This window comes from Falco punctatus (genome assembly GCF_963210335.1).
Source record: "Falco punctatus genome assembly, chromosome: 5".
In the NCBI taxonomy this organism is placed as follows: domain Eukaryota; kingdom Metazoa; phylum Chordata; class Aves; order Falconiformes; family Falconidae; genus Falco; species Falco punctatus.
The window spans coordinates 15,518,784-15,543,901 of record NC_137584.1 but is presented as its reverse complement, the minus strand read 5'-3'; the positions used below and the strand labels follow the sequence as shown (position 1 = coordinate 15,543,901).

The 25,118-nt window shown below is 36.1% G+C and overlaps 1 protein-coding gene across 3 annotated transcripts in view; it reads right to left on the bottom strand.

Annotated features, from left to right (window-relative positions):
* Positions 1–25,118, bottom strand: part of EYS (eyes shut homolog) — a 1,034,174-nt gene that overhangs the window by 986,199 nt on the left and 22,857 nt on the right. For all 3 annotated transcript variants that reach the window (XM_080388797.1, XM_080388796.1, XM_080388798.1), the window contains exon 1: positions 1–25,118. This exon is cut by the window's left edge and continues 9,218 nt beyond it; it is cut by the window's right edge and continues 22,857 nt beyond it. The gene's annotated coding sequence lies outside the window, so the exon portion shown is untranslated.

Below are 25,118 nucleotides of genomic sequence, written 5' to 3'. Positions count from 1 at the left end.
TTCTGTTCTTCTGCCTGCTGGTTCTCATACATGCACACACAGCTCCTGGAAAGGGAGTCTGGTTTTCAGTTGATTTAGAAATTCTACCAGAAAAGCCCCTAAATTATTATATTTGTTGTAGTTCTTAAATTTGGTATTGAACATTGACACATAACTAAAGAAAACCTGGAAAGTTGTCATAGTTATAGTGACAGATGAAGGAAAACTGCCTATGACAGAAAAAATCTAAATATGCAAGCTTGGTCATGTTATGATTCTTGTAAACATTTTCTGGAGCCAGTTCCTCTTAATCCTCATATCTGGTTTTGATCACTGTGAAAGAACGGAATGTAAGTGCCTAATTTGTTATCATTGCTATATTTCTCAATTTTTTTAGAAGCATCAGCTGAGTAGATACTACATGATATCAGAAAATATCCTTCACGTTTTCCCTGTGTGTATATCTGAAGTAATAAGTAACAACTCACAGAGATATTCCTCTGTGAATACTGAATCATGTTGAACCTCAAGATCTCAAAATCTCAGGAACTGCTTCCATGCATGTTACCACAGAGACAATTTTGGCATGGAAAAAGAATGGAACATTTTGAAAAATGTTCCTTCAGAATTGTTTTTTGTTAGAAGTCTGTTTTGATTAAATATTTCATAAAAGAAGAAAGAACTTTCATTTCAGGAATAATTGAAATGAAACCTGAGAATGAAATCTTTTTTTCTGCAATCCTTAAATATCTCCATTTGGTAGTATTGCTGTCCTACCACAGCAGAATTCTAAATTCTGTGCCTCAGATTGTCATTCTCCTCCGTGGATGAAGTTCTCCAGCCTAGCTATTATATTATTACTAACTTGATTTAAGACAGAGAAGTTTCATTTTTCAGAAAGTTTTTTTTGTTTTAGTAGAGAAATCTATTGCAGCTTTCCTCCACACATTTTGTAATTCTTTCCCACCATGAAAAACCTATTTAAACCCTATTTGTGTACAGATTTTGTTGATGGAAGTGTTTTGAGAGTTGCTATTTAACATCATCTGATTCACTGCCCGTGTAAGTCAAAAGAAATCACCCTTTTATGAAGCTATGAAAGGTGCAATATGTTCAGCTGGAAAAAAAATGGTGTTGTGTGAATTTATCATTAGCTGTCATCCTTCCTCCTCCCCCCACTCCCCACCCCTGCTATTTCAAGAGGCATTGTTACCTGAAAGGAAACAACCTACAAACTACTTGGAGGGCTCAATAATCTACTCCTTTAATAGGCCCAATAGCAAATATAGTTCAAGATGAAGGTAGTCAACTGTGCGTTTCCTTAACAAGGACTGCTTCTCCATCTCTTATTCCCTTTTACCATATAAATATTTAGCTTAGTGTGAGATGAAATATCCCCAACTGACATAGCTAACAATTTAGGCTTTGTTACTCCTATACAACCTCCCAGAATTCAGCCCATATTTGATCCTCTTGCACTTTTCCTGTGAGGGGAAGGAATACATTTAAACAATTTTGAAAGAGTCAATTAAAGTTCCTAAACCAGAAGCCCTTTCTGAGCTCCATGTACATGCCTGCCTTTACCTTAAAGGATAAAATTATAGTAGGTACAAGGGGGGGTTAGCACAAATACATGGAGTTTTGTATACTAGCTCTTACTCGTCATCCTAGCACCTGGCCATCTCTCATTCAGTTTGACAGCTGCTTCCACTTTCAGGTAGGGAAGGGAGGTTTGTTGAAATTAGTCAGCTTGCAAATGATCTGAAAAAATGCAAAGGTAAGAAGTTGTCTCTAATAATAAAAACACGAATATACTCCATAGGAATCTCACCTGCCACAATCAAGTGTTTAAAATCACTTTCACTTTCAATAGGTTTACTTTTCCAGGCATATTTTAAAATCATAGCCCTGCAATGCAGAATGTATAGTAGATGTGATTAATAAACACCTTGGGTGTGCTGCAGGCATTTGTTCACACACCCACAGTCTGTTATCAGTCAATGCAACTCTACTGTTGTCATGTTTTGTTGCTTGTTTATTTGACCATGTTCTTTGTCTGTCCCATTCTGTAAATACATAGAGATATATATCTCTAATGAGAAAAAGTACAATGCCATTGGTTAAATTTTCATATACACCCCCTTTTAGAAAAGATTTCTCTCACTTGATAATTACTAATTTTATTGCTCAGTCTCTATGCAAATATACAATGCTTATCCAAGTAGTCTGTTTGCAGCAATACTTGCATACTTAGTTATGACTGTGATCACCCACCAGAGCAGGCTGCTTACTTTAATATTCCAAGTCAAGATAAGAAGCCACCCACAGGCTATTTTGCCTCTTTTTATGCATTCCAGCACAGTTAGGAAATGGAAGAGAAAGAGACTGAGATCAGAAGTATCATTTACTGTCCAAAATACAGACTGGACTGAATGCTTATTTACTTAAGACATAATTTATATGCCTTTAGATGGGCAAAAGAAAAATATTATAAAAATATAGATGTATGTATCAAAGAAAGAATCCTGCAGATTTGAAAAGAAAATATATTAATTTTGTTGCCCAGAAACTATAATGGCCCTGTTACCTGAAAATTCCATTAATCTGACCGTAAGTTTACAGTGCTTTATAATTCTACTTTCCCTCTCCTTTGCCACTGTCACTTTCACTTTGACTATGACAGCTTTAGAAAAATAGATTTGTGGCGGGGGCAGCAGACTGGGAGATGAGGCTTCTCCATGCAATATATTGAAAAACCTAAGGAACATTGTTTTATTTGTTCCTGCATATGCAAAACACTGAGGACAAGAACACTGATCCAGTTGCTGAGTTTCTTACAGTGCCAGGAAATACAAAGCCAAAATCGGTCAAATTAGAGCTTTTTTTGCAGATGGTGAAAACAGGTTCTGATTTGAACTTGATCAACCAATGTAGAAATACAGGTCTGGACTATTTTATAACTGCCTGTAATTCATTTTACCACATTATTTGAGGCAGAGATAAATTTGTACTTTATTTTTCCAGCAAGCAGCAACTGGGTACTCTGTAGTTTCTCATAGGCTGCCTCTGAATGCAATTCAGCTTGTGCAGATGGCCTGCACAGGGATGACACATCACTTAAGTCTCAATTAGCTTCCTATTGCAGATTTTAAATGGGATTACGTGATACATAAAACCTTGCTGGCACTGTCTGAAAAGAGGTGATTTACAACCTCTGAAATTAAAGGCTAACATCTAATGAATCAGCGATTTAAGCACTCTATCATCTTTTTTTTTTTTTCCCCCACCCAAAAAAAATAATGATACTGGAACATAATATTTTTTTAAAAAACTTTTATTGAAAAATATTTTGGCACATTCAAGAACTCTAGTGCTCAAAGTCTGGCAAATGACCAGAAGTATCACATCATTACTGACATGTTTCTCATCTTTGTTTTCTGAGAAGCATACATTTGCTTTGCAGTTGTAGGCTGCAACACATTAGCCTCCTATCCCCTCCCCCCCCCTCCCCACACACACCCCACCCCCCCACCCCCCACCCCCCGTCAGCTATAATATTTTTAAATCGCAAACAGAAAACCTGAAGCCATCAAGTTCTGCTCAAACCAGTTTAAAGAACAGTAATGATAGCTGAAATGTTTAATTTCATGTTCTAGTAGGGACATACATCTCCAGCCATCAAGGCAGCTGATAGTCTTATGGTCCTTCTAGGCTGACTGCAGTACTGTGATGTATAATGGTTGCAACAAAAGGCAACGACAGATTTGAAGAAAGGGTTGCTTGCATGTTACATTTATAAAATGGCAAGAGAGTCCCACAAAGGCACCAATGAAAAGAGAACATTTTGTTTCTATTCATTGGAAGCTGAACAATTCATTGATTTTTAAATTATCTTCCATTCTTACAAGATGCTTTACAACTGTGTTTTATTGACTGTCTTTTTCCTCATATAAATAACTTGGCCCTCTCTTGAAGTCTACTGAAACAGTGAGGTTTACCCTTAAGCTCAAAAGAGCAAAATCTGCTAGCATGCTCTTGTGTGGTAGAATTGTTGCCTGGAGGATTTAAAATACTGTTAGAATATACACGTTCATTTAAATCTATCCAACAAAACCTCTGTCTCTGCTTCCTTTGGCCCTGTGAAGTTCTGCTAGTTTTCTTGTTGGTTCATTTTTGATGTAAAAATCTCTAGTGGTAACATGTTTTGAAGAAAAATTCTAGAAGTATTAAGAGTTTGAAAAATCTTATGTGTTAGAGTAATTTCTACTGCAGGTTATCCCAGTTAGTAAAGATCTTAGAAGCAGAAGGTTTAGATTCTAAACATTAGACCACTTTTAATTCTTAGTTTATTGGAGATTCTTCCTCTTGATATGTGAAGAAGTGTGTCACAAAACTTTGGTAAAAACAAAATAATCAAGTTTAACTTCTGCAACCACTTTTCATTTCAATATAGCCAAAATAGACTGTGAAAAGACATAATTCTGAAAAAGGATTTAGGGGATCATCATGAAAGACCAACTACACAAAACGTGGTGCATCAGCAAGAAAGGGCTAAAGCCATCCATGCAAGTGTGAACAGAAAATTGTTAAGCAGGAACAAAAAGGAGGCATTACATGTGTACTCAGCAATGATAAGATCCCAGCTGGAATATTGAGTTTGGGGATGATTTGCAAAAGTGGTACAAGAACTGAGAGTTTCACAAAACTTTGGATTTAGCCCATGCAAGCTGGGCTGTGTTGAATACAGACATGTACATTGATGTGTCTGTAGTGTAGATATGTACAAGTGCCCTAAATGATTAACCTCCTTTATATTCAGTATGTATCTTAGGCCTGACTAAATTAGCTAGGTGTCTTGTGAATTTGAGATGTTTGTTCTCTAGGTATCACTCTAGGTGGTCACGTCTCTCCTGCTTGTCCTGTGTCACATTTACCAGTGCAGCCTAGATATCTCAGATGCTCTAGGGTGCCTATAATGGCACAAAGTACTTACAATTGTGCAACTGGACTGTGACTTTGATCAATATAATTGATGGCATGCAGAGACATGTTTAGCTCATTCTAAAGCAGACACATGCACCTGCACCTGAAGACTTTGCTATGAGCCTTTAACTATGTTGATTAGATCTCCATGGACTGTGATGAAAGCTTAGATATCTAACTAGTTTACATGTAGATACCTGTGTTACAGATAGTTAAATGCAAATGTGTGAGTCTAGGGCTGGATTTCACCTACAGTCTGCTTGGTCATTTAGGAAAGAAGATGAAAGAGTCATAATCTATCTAAAAATATGTAAAAAGGAGAATGCACCTGAAAGAGGGCTTCACAGTGTAGAATATATAAGCAATAGCAAGATACAAGATATGCAGAATTAATCTAGGAAAAAAACTTAATCTACTAGCACAAACAGAGAATAGTGAATTAATTGCTTGTTACCTAAAGACCAGCATTAAGCAAAATGACAGAGTGAATTATCATAACAGGTTTTTTGGCCATAAAGTTTATTGCAACACTTATACTAGTTAATAAACCGGGGCATGAGGTTGAGCTCTTGCTCAACGGGTGTCCATTTCTTTTGTTAACACAGCTCTGGGTGTGGCTTTGCCTCAGGCCAAATAACAGTATCCCAGACAATGCTGAGACACAGTTGAGGAGATAACATACGTGAAAACTCTGTTTCAAAAACACATTTGCATGTAACAAACATAAGAAGTGTAAATTCCCTTTTTCCCCTTCAGTAGTTAAATGATAGGGCTTTATATAACTTTATATATTCACTTTATATAATTTTCTTCCTAATTTATATTTTCCACGTAACTGTTGAACTTCTTCCCTCCAAAATACAAGCTGTCTTTCAGCACAACCTAGAGTGCATCTTGTAGCTTAGATGTATCTGAAGAATTAATAGTGTGCTGTTGTTAGGAAGTCAGGATCAAACACAGCTCTGCACTAACACCTGTGACAAAACAAGTATTGCTGACCTGTAAGCTGAGGTTATGATGTAAGAAGTGCAAGCCTAAGCAATAAAATCAAATAAACTTCCTAATTTCTGGTATTGACCATTTTTATATGAAAAATATTGAAATTGGCATATCTCTATTAATTTTAATATAATATGCTTGGAGCCTAATGTCATATTTTATCTGAGAATTGTCCACTTGGTGGATCTGTTATATTGTAAAGAGATGTATTTTAGCATGCATTCTAAAATATATGTGTTGTGGTTTCTCTGTAAAATACAAGTATTTCACGCCTTAACAAATGGGTTTCATTACAGTGTGTATAACTTCTTTATGTGTGTCTGCTTCATAATGTGATTTATGATCTTAATGGCATCTATTTTCATACTCTTCCTTTCCTAAAAATTACATCAAGTACTATATGTTTATCTGTATCTGTTTTTTCTCATAAGCAATAATAATTGGAAGATGTCAGGCAGCTCTGGTGAAGCTCAGCCTGTGCTCTCACGCATCATTGTTTTTAGATCTCAGCATTTTAGGTCTCTGTACTCCTGTGCTTCCTGGACAGGATCACTGCTCATTCCTGTCACCTTTCTGCCTGTCAGCCCTTTTCAGAAAGGAGACCATGAGATCTCTCTGCTCTTGCCCCTCAAACTACACCTGTGTGGGAGAAGGTCACAAGCTCTTGGCTCAGCAGTGGTTGAAAGCATGCCACTGTGTCCCAAAGCTGGAGCTGGTGAGAAGAACACGCAGCACCACTACTCAGACATAGTTAAGAAAGTGTGGAAGCTGCAAGGAGCAGGATGTGTGGGAACACCTGAGGAGATTTGTGTCTCCACAAAAGGAAAGAAATGAGGAGGTACAAGAAAAAGTTACGTGAGAGGAGGCATGGGCAGACACACAAAAGCGGACACCAGAGGAGAACTGTGTGAAGAGGCACGGTTTGGAGAAAATGGAGGAGGAAGCAGGAGACATGTGGAAAAGAACATTGTTGGGGACACAGCTGGAGTCACACTCAAGGAAGAAGCAGCTCCATACCATAAGGGCTAATGCTTCTAAGAGGACTGCAGTCATGGGGTGACCTGTGCTGCAACAGAGACACCCCCGATCATCTGCAGCCATGGATTATCCATGCCAGAGCAGGGACACCTCTGAGGGGACTGCAGGCCACAGAGGAACCCATGCCAGTACAGAAAAGCAGTAGAAAGCAAGAAACAGTAGAGGTGATAGTGGGTTTGCGTAGCAAGTTTTTAGTAGCTGGTGGGGCTACAGGGATGGTTTCTGTGAGAAGCTGCTAGAAGGTTCCCCTAATTCAAACAGTACAAATGCCAGCTGGCTCCAAGACTGGCCAAGGCTGTGTTTATCAGTGACAGTGTTAGCACTGCTGTGATAGCATATTAAGAAGGGAGAAAAAAAATCTGCGGTGCAAACCACAGCAGTGGAGAAAGGAGTGAGTGTATGTGAGAAACCACTATGCAGACACCAACGTCAGTGAAGGAGGGGAGGCCTCGCTCCAGGTGCCAGAGCAGAGATTCCCCTGCAGCCCATGGTGTAGACCATGGTGAGGCAGGATGTGCCCCTGCAGCCCTTGGAGGTTAACAGTGGAGCAGATCTCCACCTGCAGCCCGTGGAGGAGAACGCTGGAGCAGGTGGATGCACCCAAAGGAGGCTGTGACCCTGTGGGAAGCCCACAGTGGAGCTCCTGGCAGGACCTGTGAATCTGTGGAGACAGGAGCCCGCGCTGGAGCAGGTTTGCTGGCAGGACTTCTGACTTTGTGAGGGACCCATGCTGGAGCAGTCTGTGCCTGAAGGACTGCACTCCATGGAAAAGACCTATGTTGGAGCAGTTCATGAAGAACTGCAGCCCATGGGAAGGATTCACACTGGAGAAGTTCATGGACTGTCTTCTGTGGGATGGACCCCATGCTGGAGCAGGGGAAGAGTGAGGAATCCTCCCTCTGAGGAGGAACCTGTGTGATGAACTGGCTGCAACTCCCATTCTCCATACCCCTGTGCTGCTCACGGGGAGGAAGCAGGGAAAGCTGGGAGTGAAGTTAAGCCTGGGAAGAAGGGAGGGGTGACAGAAAGGTGGTTCAAGACTTAGTTTTTCTTTTCTCATTAAGCTACTTTAATTTGATTGGCAATAAAATTGATTTCCCCAAGTCAAGTCTGTTTTGCCCAAGACAGTAATTGGTGAGTGATCTCTCCCTGTTCTTATCTCAAACCATAAGCATTTCATTATATTTTCTCCCTCCTGCCTGGTTGAGGGGGAGTGACAGAGCGTCTTTGGTGAGCACTTGGCATCCAGCCAGGGTTAACCCATGACAGGAGGAAAATACGTAAGGACTGAACAGTAGAATGATACAACAAGGCACAGACTCCAACCTCCCGTGCTGCCCATCACCTCACTAAAGGGATTGTGATGGGCTGAGCATAAGGCACCGACAAGAGATTGTTATCATCTTGGGAGAATCACTTAAAAAAAGAAAAACATAGTGAGCGAGTGTGTTAGGTAGACAGAGAAGAATGCCACTTTGGTCATTCAGACTTGGGGGAAAGGTGGGAAAGAAAAATAAAGCAGCATTTTCCTACAAAATATTTCAATTTAAATAAAGAACTATAATATCTCAAGAACTTTGCTTACATTAATTCCTGCTTCATAGAGTGGTGGAATTTAAATTTAAACTGCAAGTGGAAGAGACAGGTCTACAAGTAGAATTTGTCATTATGACACAATTAATGAGTCCTCAGTATGACACATAATTTGTAAACTGTACATAGACATGTTCCCAGCAAGAAGTTTAATAACTCTTTAAAATCAATGTAATAACACTTGATTTTTTCTTAGAAAGAAAAATACAAGCCTGTGACTGAATCTTTCTCTTCTTTTTCATAAACCTATAGGAAACAATGCCTGCAACATTTGTTTTGACTTATTCTTTATTTTTTAATGACTGCACTATCTTTCTCCCCATATACCTCATCACTGTGAATGTAGTAAAAGATTTTCCAGGTATTTAGATAACAACTAGTTACATTTCATTCTTTAGAAGAAGAAAATATAAAAAAGTCAACTTCTGACTTCTTTTTCAAGCAACTGTGAAGAGTCTTTTTCTATAGTGTAGTTTTTTATTGTGCCTAATTGTGGGGTTTAAACTTAAAAAATGTTTTAATCAGGAAGCTACATATAGTCTTAAAGCTCTTTTACATTTAGGGCTGTTATTTATAATAATTTGAGAACTGTTATGAAACTGGATTATAAGTTATTTGGTTGAAGTGATTGACTTCTATAAAATGAAGTGCTTGTCAGAGAAGAACAATTGTGTAGAATTGATTCTAATGCTATAAAAAAAAAAAAATGAAGGAAAACAATAACATCAAATTGCAACAAAGACTTGTGAGTTCTGTCTCTTATCTTTCCTATCATTAACCAAAGGAAGAAAAGAACCTTGGGTTATAAAGATATACATAATGTTTAAAACTCAGTCTTGTAATAGCTGAAGTGCTAGAGCTGCAATTTTTGTTCACCCTATAGCCAAGAATACAGGGTAAAACTTAGAAAAGGATGAGACTGAATTAGGAGTACATTTCCATTTCCAAAAGTGTTGTCATGACATATTTTAAGTGTATTTTAAAGGCACAGTTTAGAATATAAATTTAAAAGCACATTTCTTAAAAGTACAAATATCAATACCATTCAATGAGTTTTTAAGATAGATTTTCAAGGACGCTTTAATTTCCAGTGACACTTATTTGTTGCAATGTGGAGATTGTAAGATCCAAATTTTTGAAACATTTTGTCTCTCCTAAACTAGCTGTCTGGCTCTTTCCTTAGTCAATAGAAAAGAGAGGGCAGTTACACCTATTTATCTTGAATATAAATTATGGAATTGATGTCCATTTCTTTACTTTGAAAATAGTAACAATTAGATTAGAAGCCTTGAAACAGCCAAGATAGAGGCAATGCTGAGCTAGGTAGGAATCATTTAAAAGAAAGGCTATATGCCAGGTTTTTGTTTCTCATTCTGACTTGCATATAACATAAACTATAAAACAGAGGAAAAAAAGTAACTTTTAAATTATTTTTTTAAGAACAATGAAGGATTTATATGAAAAAATCAATAAGAATTTATTTTCAACGTTATTACGGTCTGTCAAAGTATGTGGGTTTTTTAACAGTAACAGACTAGAATGTGTTGTGACATTCACAGGCCTTGCAAAAAAATGAATAATCCTTTCAAATCCCATAAAAAAACTCATGCACACACATACACATGGAAGTCTTATGGCTACTTCTGTTCAACACCTGGTAAAACATACCTGTATATTGGCTTATGAGCTTTTGCACTGCCAGTTCCTCCATTCAGTGGAAGCAGCCTTTATATAAATTATATTCCATGATACAACAATACTAACTTACAACCAATTTTCAGTATATAAAGCAGATTAATATCTAAAAAAAAATGTACATTAATATAGTCATTTTCTAAACTACTACAGCAGAATTGTCAGAGTTTGGGATATATTTTTTTCTGGACCTGAGTACTTGTGAGTTCTCTCACAGATAGCAGAAAGGTTCTCACTGCAGATTGATATATTTTTCATATGTTGCTTACCAGCTTTTCTTTCTAGTATATAATGTGGTTCTTCCCTAATAAGATCTTAGGATTGTATTTTAAGTAGAGAGATCCTATTTAGAGAGCTATCACTTCAGCTCAGAATAATGCAGGAACTGTGACTATTTTAGAAATATAGCCCTGAATAACTTGCTTACTTTCTGATGATTTTACATCTTATGCTGATAGTGGTTCTTTGAGTCATGACCTTTAATAGCCTGTATTTGCAATATTATGCATATCTAACATAAAAAAAAAATACAGACTTCAGTGGATCACAAAGCTTTCTTGTGACCAGGCATATCTTTTCTCTTGCTAGTATAGATCATTGGTAACTACACAGAACAGTAAGTACTATGCTTCATTCAAATTAGAGTGAGATCAGACTCAAACACAAAGACCCTTGAAAAATTCTTATCACCTACTTTATATCAGACATCAAATCTGCTCCAGCCTTTGCCATTTGAAGCCATTAAATAACTAGTGGGATTTTCCGTAACAGTAGAAGCATTAACCCCAGTGTCCTGGACAAATTCCAACACAAGTAATTATACTGTGCCAGTAAATCCCCCTGCATTTTATTTGGACTCTGCATTTCTTTTTCTTCTAGTAAAACATTATGTGAGGTTTGCTTTGCATTGTTAAACAGGTGCTGAATTTTACCTAAAGTGGCTGCATTTCAGGGATGTGTGAAGTGATCTCTACAAGATGCAGTGGAGGTTTCATAGATCAATTTGGAATGCATGTTGGTACCCTCTGGATAGCAAGAATTGTATGACATAACTTTTTAGTGATTTTATTATTAGATTAATGCAGATGAGTGCTAAAGAAACATGTGAATCTTAAGCAACTGCAAGTAGAGTGCACTAAACTGTTCTTCAAAAGTTCTTTCATTAATTTTGAATAACATTAGGCTATTTTTTTCCTATGTATAACTTCTCAGGATTTCAACAATATCCCTCTTTCATAGTATAATAAAGATACTTCATCATTTTACTCATAGAAAATGAGTGCTTACATCATAGAACAGCTAGTAGCTTGCAGAGAAGCTCACTGCTTTCTCATCCCAGAGACTGGCACTCAGCTTCCTGTTTATTTTGAACTAGAATAAGGGCTTAATCTCTTCTCTCACTGCATCTCTTAAGACAAGCTGCTTAGTTATTTGAGTTCTTGGTATTAGTTACTCAACTGGGTTGAAATTTTCCAAACAAAAAGCCTTTAGGGGAAAAAAAGGCCAAAGTCTACACATACAAGGGGGTTATAATTTTTTTTTTTTCTGTAAACAGTTTTATTCTCAATACTGGAAGTATTTACCTGTGCTAAATATTCTGGGGTGTTTTATAACTTCTGCAATGTTAACAAAACAAATCTGAATTTGTCCAAGCTTGTGTTGATGCAACAAAGGAACTTCTTAAATTCTGTGAATAATTACTGTTTGTACAGAGCTTTGAATATATAAAATACTTTCTAAATCCTAGGCTTTATTACTTAGGACACAGTCCACTGCAGAGATAATAAATGCTTTACAGTGTGACCCATGGTCACATCTTCTGTAGCAGCTTTATAATATTGTGCAAGAATATGAAAGTTTGTATGATTTACAAAATTTCTTCCCAAATGCATTTCACCATGTCAAAAGTCTTCAAATCATGGCATTTCATTCACTCAGAAAAGCATAAATCTAGACTACCAATTGTATAAAAATTCAGCTATAAATTTCACTAAGAGGACTTTGATAAAAATAGTTTAAGTAAGGTGTAGATACTTTCAGAAATTTATACAGATCATCTTTGCTTGTTTTCAGGGTGAAGTGACAGTAAGTTAGAATTTCAGAGAATTGTGAAAAATAGTATTTTCAGTGAAACTCTTTGACAATGATGAAGCATTTCTAGTTTGTAAACTGTGTGCTTAACTGGGCTAAGGAACTGGTTCCATCCCTGTCTCTCCCTTTGACACCTCTGAAATTCTTGCCTTCTTGGATGTCTTCAAGTCCCAAAACTTGGACCTCCATTTCCAGATTTATGACCCTGGCTGTTTAGTGAACTGATTCTTGGAGATTCCTGCTCACTGGCTGCCTACACAGGACACTGATGGGACTTAATCCCAGCTGCATTATAAATTCTATGACCAGTTAAAGATAAATTCTTATGCATTTTGAACTTCCTAATATTCTGGCATAGGGGGAGGCAGGTGACAGGGAAGGAGAGGTCTTAGCAGTGAAGTAGTTCTAGGAACATTTTGGTGTCTTGCAAATGAAACACAGTTTTGCATTTTTTCATGTAAAATAGGTATTAGTGTACTTCAAGCCTTCTTACTTGCCCCATATAGGAATTGGTTTTGTGAATTATTTTTGGAGTATCTCACAGAGCTACATTATTAAAGCTTGAAGTAACATCTAAGCTAATTTGAATTTTATTTTGATTAACAATAATCTTTAACCATAGTCATTAGGAAACATTTTCACAGATGTGTTGTGGTTTTAAATAGTTAACTGGTGCACAGCTGCTCTTTTGCCCTTTTTATACTGTGAAGCCTGTGTAAATGCTGCTTCCATTTAAAAGTGTGAAGTATTAGTTGTTCCTGACCACACTTGTCTAATACTCCTGAAGGCATTCTCTCTGCATCAGCATCCTGCAGGCAGAATGCCTGCAGCAAATATCACATGGTTAGTGCCTTGTTTAATCTGTTTCACACGATGGTGCAGTTTACCCTTTCCTTTCACCATATGCTCGAGAAATATGATGCTGGAAAATGGATTCTCTGTGTGTTTGACTTGAGGTACATTTGTACAAGCCCAGCTGTATTCTGAGCCACGTGCTATTAAGCATTTTAGTATAACTACTACTACTAAGAATATTGTTATTACTATTATTATTACAGCTGCTATTAGTACCAAATAGACCTGATGTATTAAAATGCAAAGCATGATTAAATAATTTAGTATCATGGGGTAGTGCATACCTGTAAAATGATAAATAATTCCAGGTGCTTTTCATTTCTTATTTATTTTCATTCTGCAGTCTTTTAGTTCACCTACACTGGGCAAAAAAGTCCACATCAGACAACCAGGCTGTGTACATACAAGCACTTAAAGTTCGAAATATGAACATACAGGACTACTTGTGATCAGCTGCAGAGGTTAACTAAAATTAATGATTGTCAAAATTCAGTAATTTATTATTATTAAATAATGTATTAAATATTATTATTAAATCTGTAAAGCTAACAGTAAAAAATAATATAAAAAAGAAAAGCTTTATTTATGAACTATGAAAATGAAGTCATAATTTCTAAAAATTAAATTGAGGAGCTATTAATAAAAAATGTTCATATTAATCAATAAAGTTTATGCCAAGCATAAACATGGGTGCAACTTTTTATTTCTTCTATACAACACAAGGCAAGTGTTCCCCATATTTAAATCTATTGTTTGATGTAATGTCCTCTTTTAAAGAATATTCCACTGACAAAGTGGGATTAAAGACCTTCCAACAAGTGAAATTGAATGGAAGGGTCCATTCAGTTTCTGACAAACATGATCACAGAAGTCAAGCAAAAAAGTTTCCTACCATTTTGTTGCAGTATATGGTTATGCTGCCTAATTTTTTGCACTTAGAGGAACTCTTTGCTTACACATAAACCATAATTTTATTAGAAGCTTTTGTACATGTAGCCTAGACTACAGAAACCAAAATGGGGCAGGAGCATCTCCAGTATGGACCTGGATCCAAAAGCCAGTTTATGAAGCTAGAGGAGTGTAGCTCATGAATTTAAATAAGATTATTCCAAGTCAGATCAGCTTCAGTTCTGAAAACTTAGAAATTTTCACAGTGAAGTTTGAAAGAGTTCCAAGTAAGCAAAAATAGCAGAGTAGAATATAAGTAAGTATTTAACATAACTATAGAATTAACTAGCAATTCTTTGAAAGAAAAATGAGGTACTCAAATATAACTTAAGTACTTTGTGTACATTTTATACTGTTTTTATTACTGTTGATGTGCTCAAAATGACTGTATTTTGAATGTCTTGTACTTTGACCTTAGTAATTTTTTTCATTGCATATTCAAATGATGTAATTCTCTTAAGTGCTTTTTTTCCTTCCTCTTTTTTTTTTTTTTTTTTTTTTTTTTTTTTTTTTAAATCCTGGCTGTTTTAAAATGTGGTTTATGTACCTGGTAAAACATACACTTGAAAATATGAGTAGATAAATGTCTTTTGATGAGAAACAAACTTTGCCACAATTTAAAACTCTCTTTAAAAAAAATTATCAATGGGTTTAATTTAGCAGTGGGAAACATTTATCATTTAGAGCATTTTCTTTTCATCTGTACTTCAGAAAAATGAACTGGAATTGAATTTAATTTAGTTCAAACATTTAGGAAAATAACTTGTCTTACCTTGTGAATAAGGTCATTAATAGTTTAATACTCACATTTTCCAAAATTATTTGCCCTATTAATTTATATTTTATCTTTCTAGTCTATTATTCATACCATGGATGGCCATATCAGAAAAGATGCATTCTAGGATGACTCTTAAAATAGAACAGTATATGTAAATAACTTTTTCAGCATACCTTAAAGTGAATTATGAATATTATGTTTATGGCATGCAGTTGAACTATGCACCAGAAACTAAGAAATCAATTAACATATTTCTAAGCAAAATGTTCTGGAAACCTGTGGGCATGATGAGAATGCTACCAATTACAAAGCTAAATATTGGACTGGGTTTTCAAATTGTTGAGCTTTGATCACTCTCTTTACAAAAAGAAAATGATAGTAAGAGTGACAGAAGGTCAGGAAGATACTCCAGGGGATTGCTGCATCACAGGCAATGAATCATTATTACAGCATTGTAAAACAATAGCAGGCTGGAACTTTGGGTGATTCACTGAAGCATTTGTTACAAATTCAAAAATTCCATAACTAAAAGATACAGACATAAAAAAATCTATGCATAGGCTGCTATAAAGAGAAAAATACTTCTAATAGCAAAGCTGTTGTATTTTTTTGTCACTATGTATGGCAAACCCAAGGGGAGAAAACTTTCTGTGGAAACTAAAATGTAAATATTTTCTCATAGAGACCTTGGGTCATTCTTTTTAGTCTTATCTGAAGCAAAAGGAATTTTACAAGCCTACACTAAATAGCCTTTGTGGTGACCACAAATATTAGACTGTGGTAAATAGAGCAATTACAAATGTCAGATTTTTAATTTTGAGACACACACACCCCCACTCTGATCTCTCATTGAGCTTTGATGTACTTTTTATATGGGGAGCTGCTCTGTTCTTCATCCATTTCATTTCATTCATTTCATTTGCAGCAAAATTTGACACTGGATCTTTCACCTCTCTCTGATGGGGTGGGGTGGGTGCTGTCAAGGGCTAAGAAGCAAAGTCCAAAAGTCAGCTAGTTGAACAGCTGCCTCATCAGCCTGAAGGAAAGGGATAGATCAGGTGCATGGCTATTCTGAGGACCGCAACTGGGACTTGAAAGCCTGAGAAATATGTTAGGAAATGCAACTTTCTGCATAGACAAAGTATGGATGGTATACACTGCTGGAACCAGCAGCTATTCAGTGACCCATCCAACAACCATTCCCCTTTCTGAAGAAAAAAGGCAAACTATACCCCCAGTGCTAGTGTGGATTTTGCTTGTGCCTGTGTAAAAAAGGGTCTGTAATCAAAGTGTATCTCAGAGGCATGTATAATACAGTAAAAAGGAGGAATCAAATACGAGTATTGCCTGTTAATGTCAAAAAAACCTCCACCAACTACCTTTCTCATGAATTGCCCTACTGATGCCAAGAAGCTTATACATTTGTATGCCATTATTTATGAAAAGCCAGTTTGAACAACTTTGTAATACTACAGTCCAGATCAGTTAAGGTATGACCAAATCAATGTGAGTAGTACACAGGTAACAGGTATGTAGATTTAGATGTAGAATTGCATGTATATTTAGAAACCATCCCTTTCAACAACTTGTTCTTTTTATTTTAAAATTATGCCAAAAATTCTTAATGTGGAGGATCTTTGCTTCCCAGTGAGGAAAGGGAAGGGTATAAAGACTCTTTTGAACTGTTGATTTTGTTACAGATACTGTAGCATCTTGAGTGTAGTGTTTTCTGTGGGGAAGTTATCTCATATGGCATGAATTATAAGAAAACTATAAGGACATCCCTACTCAAAGAATTTTGGATATCTGATGCTATATCCACTTCTTCCTTAAGACTAAGCACTCAGATTTTTTACTAAAAGAGCTCAAAGTATGTGTAGACTGAAAAATAAATTGGAAGTGATACTCCCTTGCAAACTCAAATTTCTTAATTAAAACTATGTGGAAGCATCCCTGTCAGTCAGCAGTTGAGAGTATGTTATCCCCCTGAAACTCTGAGAGAAGTATTTTTTAATAGGTGAATAATTACGCTAGTTAAACAATATGCAAAATTTAGCAGCATCCTTGAGTTAGTTGGTGTAGATTTGCGTAACTACAGCCAAAAGTTTTGATTGTTAAGGTTACTATATATGAAAAATTTTATCTATGAAGAATTACTTCTGGAAATATTGTTAGCAATGCTAACAGTTTTTCTCTGGTGTAGGCTACTACAATGTCAATAAAATCCTACAATGAGTTTTATTTTGTTATATAGGCTAGATGTTCGCGAGACCCTTGAAAGAGCATTCTGAAATGCTCTTTTCACTTGATTTTGGAGTATTTTGAAACCACATTTACTGCTTCAAACTGGAGTCCCCTGACGATATCTGAAATGTGGTAGAATATGAAGATTTATGGTAGTATAGCTCATTAAAAGTGTGTCTTATGCAGACATAATTTTTGTCAAAGTAGCTTCAAGTCCAGCTTAAGTAATGATGAACGGTCAAACTGTCCAGGATTCATAGCATTTAGACTGTAATATTAGAAACTTTGTCTGATTAACCATGTATGTGCTTGGGCTGGACAAAAAGCCCAAACAACCCAAACCTTCTTTGCTTCTCAGGGAGACTGACCGAATAATGGCATGGTTGGCACAATTAACAAAAGACAGGAACTTTATAATGATTATTTTTTGCTAAAGCTCCCTCAAATTACAACAAACAGCTAAAAGTCTTATCTTTTCTCTGGTTGTTGTTATTGGTATTGTCTCAGACCCACAGCCACATGGCTCTGTCACACAGCAGGGTTGTAACAGGCTAATGAGAAGGCCAAGCCTCTTCAGAAATCCATGCTAGCATGTACAAAACTGAAGGCCAGACACTGTAATTGATATTGCTATGTGTCCTACTGTACATCGATCCCTTCCAATTGTTTTCCAGTATTGTTTTGAAAAAGTGGATATGATTACTTCAGTATTTGGAGTGTTACAAAACACAGAACATAGACCTAGATAGGAACTTGCGGTATAATATAATCGAATTTTCTGCTCTAGATCAGAATCTGCTGCAGTTGAGGTATTCTTAACACATTTGCTTTTCCTATTTTTTAAAAAAATATCAATGATATGGATTCTAAAAGCTCCCCGGACAATGTGGTACAAAGCTTAAGTACCCTTACCCATAGATAGATCCTTACCTTTTTTTTACATATAATTTAAATATCCCTTCTTGCAAATTAATCCCATTACTTTTGGACCAATGGAATAAAGTACACTTAATTGTCTTCCTCTTTCCAATTGCTTCTTATTTATGGGGAGGCTGTTATTTTGTCTCATGGTCTTAAAATTTTCCTGAACACAGAAGTGATATAAAAAGACAGAGCTATGGGCTGCATTCAGAAGTAAATTGTTGAGCAATTGGTGAAGGTATTTTGGAGTAAGAAGTAAATTTGCTATGGATTCACTGTGCTTGACTGCATAGTTTCTTGGTATAAAGGGTTAGGAGATCAAAAATCACGTACATACATTACATGTATATGTCAAGGCAGATCAAGTTGTTTTGCTATAAATACTGAATATATTATAAGAAGTCCATCCTCTCTGTAGAAATCTATCAGATTAAGCTAATCTGGGGTGATAAAAGGATATATTGGGTTATTTTATTATAGTTGCATTATTAGTAGTATTTCATATAAGGGAATCTATGAATGTTAATGTAGTAAGACATGTAGAAAGAAAGAATATAATAAAAATAAAAATATGTAAGAAAGGAATAATTCTTAGAACACATATAGAAGTAGGTTTCAATTTTCCAGGACAATGAAATGAAAATATTCTTGAATAATTAAATGAATACATTCTGTGAAAAGGAATAGGATACCAGTTAGCTCATCTGTAGCCAGCAGTATGCAAGATTTGATACACTAAAATATATGATCACGAACATTCTGTTTCTAAAAACAATTCACCTGAGTAAAAATCATTCTCTGTTTATAAGGAATATCTTTAAATGTTTAGAATATTTTAAAAAGTAAAAATAAAAATATTAACTGGCTCTTCAGAAAACAATTCAGAAAACAGTTCTCAAAATTTGTTTTATCTTAGCTTTGAAATAATGTGTATTTGCAATATTGTTTACTTCCTTATTCTGTATATCCCTGAACATAGAAAAAAAATATTCAAGCAAAACCTTTCAAATCTTACAAAATCATATCAGAAAAGCTAAGACAGTAACCTTGATCCAAAAAAATAAAGGAAAATGTAACATCCCAAGTAAATGAATAAAAACAACCAGCTAACCATATCTAAAGTGAGGTAGAAGAGTCATAATAATTTTTTTTCTCAATTATAATGAAAAATAAAGAACACAATGTAGCTAGAAGTAGCATCGATAACAGACAAAGTTGTGTTTTAATAACCTGACAGAGAATGATTTAATTTGATTATGTTTTCTCTTCCTAAAATTACAAAAAGCAAGGATTGGTACACTCACCATGTCATTAATATATCACAGAAAACTCTTTTTTTTCTATCCCTGAAATTGTGCTTTTACTTTGTAAATGTAAAACCTCTATGATATTCATTGTATTTTAATCATTTTTTCCTTTCTATTTCTTTCTTCTCACTACTGTCTTTGAGATTTTCCATATGAAGTTGATCATGTAGGTCTTCTTCAAGAAAAAACACTCACTAAAAATCAATCAAAGTAAGGTCTCATTACTTTAGTAATTCTTACCTTTGTTGAATGGTCATTACCAAGTTTAGTAGGTGTCATTATTGAAAAAGATACAGACAAAACACTAATGAGAAAAAGCCTTTTATCTTATTATATAGTAGAAAAAATAGCTCCAAGACCATAAAAGATCATCATGGTGGGAGTATTCTTGGGCTTATTGTGTGCAGCAGAAAGCATGGCTGAACTACAGCTGGTGGTATTTAAATTGTCCTTTTCCGGTTTATTTATCTTTTTGTCTATTTAGCAGAACTTCAATGTTTCCTGACAAGTAACTCAGTGACTAGCTATGAATGTAGAAACAATGAGTGTTTCTGGGATAAAAATGATGGACCTTCTAAACAGATGAACTTCTGCTAAGGACACACAAGTTTCTCCTTGCTTAATCACATCCGAGTTTGACCTCAGGGCTTTTCATCCATAAAATCTGCCTCTGCTGCTGCTGCACCTTCATTTGATTCACAGGCTGTAACAGCTCCCCATCCTAACAAAGAAGAGCTATGTGTGAGGTAGGTGTTAAGAAACTGCAATTCAAAAGAATTCTGCATATGAATCCCATGGCACTATGGCAAGCTTAAAAGCCTCTGTTCTAGAGAAGGGGAAATAATAGGATGAAAACCACAGGATAATGTAATATTATTGGGCCTTTCTCTAAACCAAGATCTAAGCAAAAGATGTTTGCTTCTCCCAAGAGGCTTAATTCTTCTATAGTCGGGAGAATTGATGGTTATAAGTCAGTGAGGACAGGAAGGAGTACCACATCATGGTCATCAGGGAAATATATACAAGGGTATATATGTACTCCTGGTGCCAATATACAGTAAGAAGTGAGAAAATAACACATGCCAAGCATTTATTTATTGTGCTTTTTCCAGAGTTAATGCATACATCAGTGAGCATGGTACATCAATCAGGGACAGAAATCATCAAGGTGTGATTGTAATCAGACAGGGAACTGTGAAAACACTATGTGGTACTTCACACTGGCTTACCCTCAATGGCATCCCTATCAAATTTACTTCTGTTTGAAGAGCCTAACTGCTGAGCCTGTGTTCCTAACTTGGAATTTCACCTTTGTTTTATTTCATTCTTAACCTGCACAAGGTTGGCAGCTGAGTGGAAGATGTGCTAGGAAAGGACCCACTTCCTTTTCCATGTATGTCTTGGTCTGAAGTGCTGCCCTTAGAAAAAATCTGTCTTGTCACATAAATTGTGGTGTGAAAAAAAAAACCAAAACACCTTTATTTTGTCCTTTAGTATAGGAAATAAGCTGTTTTAATCTAGTGCTTGAAGACTGGCAGAAGCCAAACAAACACAGGAGTACAGAACGTAATGAAAAACATGCCAGATTTACACAGTGATTTTACAACTTTTAAGCTAATTCAACTTCTGTTTCACCCATAGGTTTATTGGAACCAGGCAAAGATATGTGGGCCACAAAGTTTGGAAATATTAAGTCAGGTGAACTCTGCCTTTTTTGTTTAGTAGAATTGCATTGTACTGCAGTGACCTCAGTGTCCTGCAGAAGGGTCTGTCAGAGCAGATGAAGGCAAAAGGGGCACAAGTTATGCACAGGAGATGTCATTCACAAATGGCTGAGAATCTTTGTTATCCACCCCAGCCCTGCAGGGCACAGCTGGCCAGTGGCCCAGGTGATGGGGCCTCAGGGGATGGTGTGTAAGAAAGGACAGAAAATGCCACAGGGAGAGATTAGGGTTGGAGGAAGGAGCAAAAAAGAGAGAAAAGAGTGAACGCCAAGGTGATGAAAGGAGGAAGAGGAACAACAACTCAGTGCTGAAGTGTGCTGCAGCAGAGGGAGGGAGAAGGACGGAGATGCAGAGAGAAACTGCTGCCTCCTGACCACAACACCCTTGTGCCACTGGACGCCTCATGAAAGGTCCAAGCGTAACTTGCAGTGATATAGAACGTTGTAGATATAACGTATGGATAGAACAATATCGGAAAAAGGTATCTGGAGTGATGAAGAGCCTGGGAAAGTGGGAGGAAAGGTACTTTCCCCAAGTGTGGAATGTTTATCTCTTTACCAATACCTGAACCAGTAATTAAACATTTATATTAATTGAATATTAAATAATAAATGAAGCCAATTTCCCCAAGTCAAGTCTGTTTTGTTCATGACAGTAGCAGGTACTTGTCTCCTGTCTTTATTCACTGTTTTTATCTCAAGCCACAAGCTGTCTCATCCCTGTTTTTCCTGTTTTCTCCCTCATCTCATTGAAGAGGGGGAGTAAACAAGCAGCTGGTTGGGAGTTTGGCTGTTAGTCAAGGTTTATCCACCACAAGTGCAAACTCAGCATCTGTGTATAGTGCAGACATGTAGCAAGGCCAAGGAAATAAACTAATTTGAGTGTAAATATTTATATATATCTATATGTGTTTTTACATGGTCTATATATAGTTAAGGAAAATTCAGAATGTTAGACCCAGGCTATGTGCCGTAAATCAGCAGAACGGTTTTACAAACACTACTACAAACAGGAATAATATATTTAAGTTTTATTAGAACCAATAGAGGAAAACACAAGTGTTGTATCTAAGAAACAAGATAAATATTATTTTTAAAGTTTTTTAGAGATAGTGTAGATTAGTTAGTCTAGGCTCATGGCATTAAGGACCACATGAGAAATATCACCTCACTTGTGTGATATCTTCTCAGCAAATATTACTTCAGTTTGGATAATTCAAATGTTTGCTTCTTTCCTACTAGAAAGATGATATCTTTTATTCCTGAGCCAATATTTACTATGATGAACAAATTCAGAAAAGTTATCACTTGTTCAATTTAAATTGAATTTATGTTGACTGTGGATGTACTTAAGTCCAAAGTTTGGCACAGCTCTAGCTGTAATCATAGGTGCTAGTAAAGCAAAAAGAAAAAAGATACTTTGAAGTGGTTGTAAAAGCAAATGAGAACTTGACATTATCTCATTGCATTTATTGTCATAAGGATACGCACATGATGGAAACAAGTATTCTGCAGAACACAAACACTTTTTGACTAGACAAGGTTTAAATTCTAGAATGTAATTATAATATTTCTTAATTCTTTCTTATTAACTGAACAACAACAAAAAATCCATTACTAGAGGAAGCTGCTGTGTATTAAAGGAAAAAGAAGTCTTCCAAAATACTACAGATGTTACTAACCACATTCTGTAAAGAAGCTATGAAGAAATTAATACAACAGTAAGTAAAGACTTCCTTTTTTTCAATTAAATTTCCTGCTCTCTTCCATGCACTTCATTTTGAAATCAGTTTTATCATGAATGTTTTTGTTCATCTTTTTTTTTTTTTTTTTAACCAGATATCACCCTAAAAGCTGCTTGCTTTTTTAGTTAATCATTTTACACAGCATTATTGTAAGTCTTTAACTGAGTATCAGTTCAGGCTTGGGCTCTTCTCTAGATTCTCATATCCAGGCTATTCAAAGTTTGGCAGATTCTTTTGCATAACAGCTCAAAGATATCTTTTGTATGGGTCCACATCACTAGTAACCCTGTGCATCATTTCTCATCATGATTATCTGAAACATGCTTTCTACTTACCTTCATGACATGCAATCATGCCTTTCTGATAGGCAGCCAAAAAGTTAATGCAAAGCTTTTTTCCTAGTCTGTCACTTCAAGTTTAAAACCCTTCTGCACTGTTCTATTGGCTGCCTCTCTGACAGCAGAATATAAATAGACTTATCTTCACAGTCAAGGATCTTACAGACTATCTTTCTCAGCTTTCAATTATTACTCAGTAGTGATTCTTGTCTACGACTAGCAGTTGAGTCTAGCTTTGTGAGCTTTTTCTTTAAAACAAAAACAAAATCAAAAACAAAAACAAAAACAAAAACAAAAACAAAAACAAACAAACAAACCAACAATGCTAATTATTATGAGACAAGCTACATAAGCGCCAAGAGGAGGAGGTAGGAAATTACCCTAACAGGCCAGCACAGTAATGGGTTTGACTCTCCTTCTGACTAATTCAGTTTTCATGAAATGGGAATTAAGTCACAAGAAATATGCAAGCTCTTTGATAAGTAAAAATAGTTTAATCTTCACCTACTTTTAAATCAACTGTGGCAGTACATGACCTATAAAGATAATGTCTGCTGAAAAATGCTTCAATTTTCTAAATATACTCAAATGAAATCCCTTCCTACTGCCATCTTGGAGAAAAAGAGTTCATTGAGGGATTGCACTAGTTCTTTTTTCCTATCCAATAGAACTTTTATATTAATATACATTTAATCACTTATTTAAGGAAATAATTCTTTTTCCCTTTACAGAGTTAATAAACTAGCAGAAAGAGCTAATGCCCTTTATCCACACAGGCAAAGTGCTAGCTGTTCACCACGATCACATTCCAGTGTAGTGGGTTTGCATGGCAAGGTTTTGTTAGCAGGGAGGCTACAGGGGTGGCTTCTGTGAGAAGATGGCATATTTTTTTAAGAAAGTAGTGTATACTTTGGCATAAGCATTAAGTTCACTGACAGCATTTATGTACCATGCAGCTTTAAGGTCCAGAGATATAACTGGAATTCTAATGTTTTGCTTTTCATTGGCTAAGTCATGAAACTTGTTTTGAACCATCAGAGTTCTTCTGAATCCTAATGAACAATTCACTTTTTTTTATCTGAGCAATGGACTCTCTGACATTATCAGTTAATCAGAGATATACAACCCTGTACTACAGCTTCATGAAATGTCAGACAATATTTCAGCATAAACATTTACTTTAAGATGGGGTAGGAGAAAATACTCTTAGAGTACCTAGTTTCATGAAGTGGTAATTTTTCAGGTTCAAGCTTGATCAGGTTTCTCTACAGCTATCACAAAATCAGATTATCCAGAGTTAAAAGAGTTGCACAAGGATCATAGAGGCCACCTCCAGACTCCACATAGGGCAACCTAAAAGTTAAACAATCTATTTAAGAGTGTTGTCTGAACACTTCTTAAACACTGACAGGTTTGGGGCTGTTACCACTTCCCTGAGGAGCTTGTTCCAGTGTTTACCCACCCTCTCAGTTAAGAGCTTTTTTCTGATATCCAATCTGAACTTCCTCTGATGCAGCTTTAAGCCATTCCCTTACTTCCTTTCACCTGACATCAGAGAGAAGAAATAAGTACCTCTCTCTCCGCTCCCCCTCATGCCTAAATTGTAGGCATTAATCTTCACCCCTCAGTCTTTTGTTCTCGAAGTTGAACAAATTTGTATCCTCAATCCCACCCTATGAGTAATGCCTTCTAGTCCTAGTATGATAAAACATACTATGCTATGTCTGTCAAATACCCCTAATGTAGTAAGTACTCCAAAGAGAACATACAAAGAGAACCTGAGAAAATATACAAAGCACATTCATTATGACAAAACTTACATTGCGGAGATAAACAGGAGAGAAGAACGAGACTGGTAGTCATGAGATCATACCATTCACA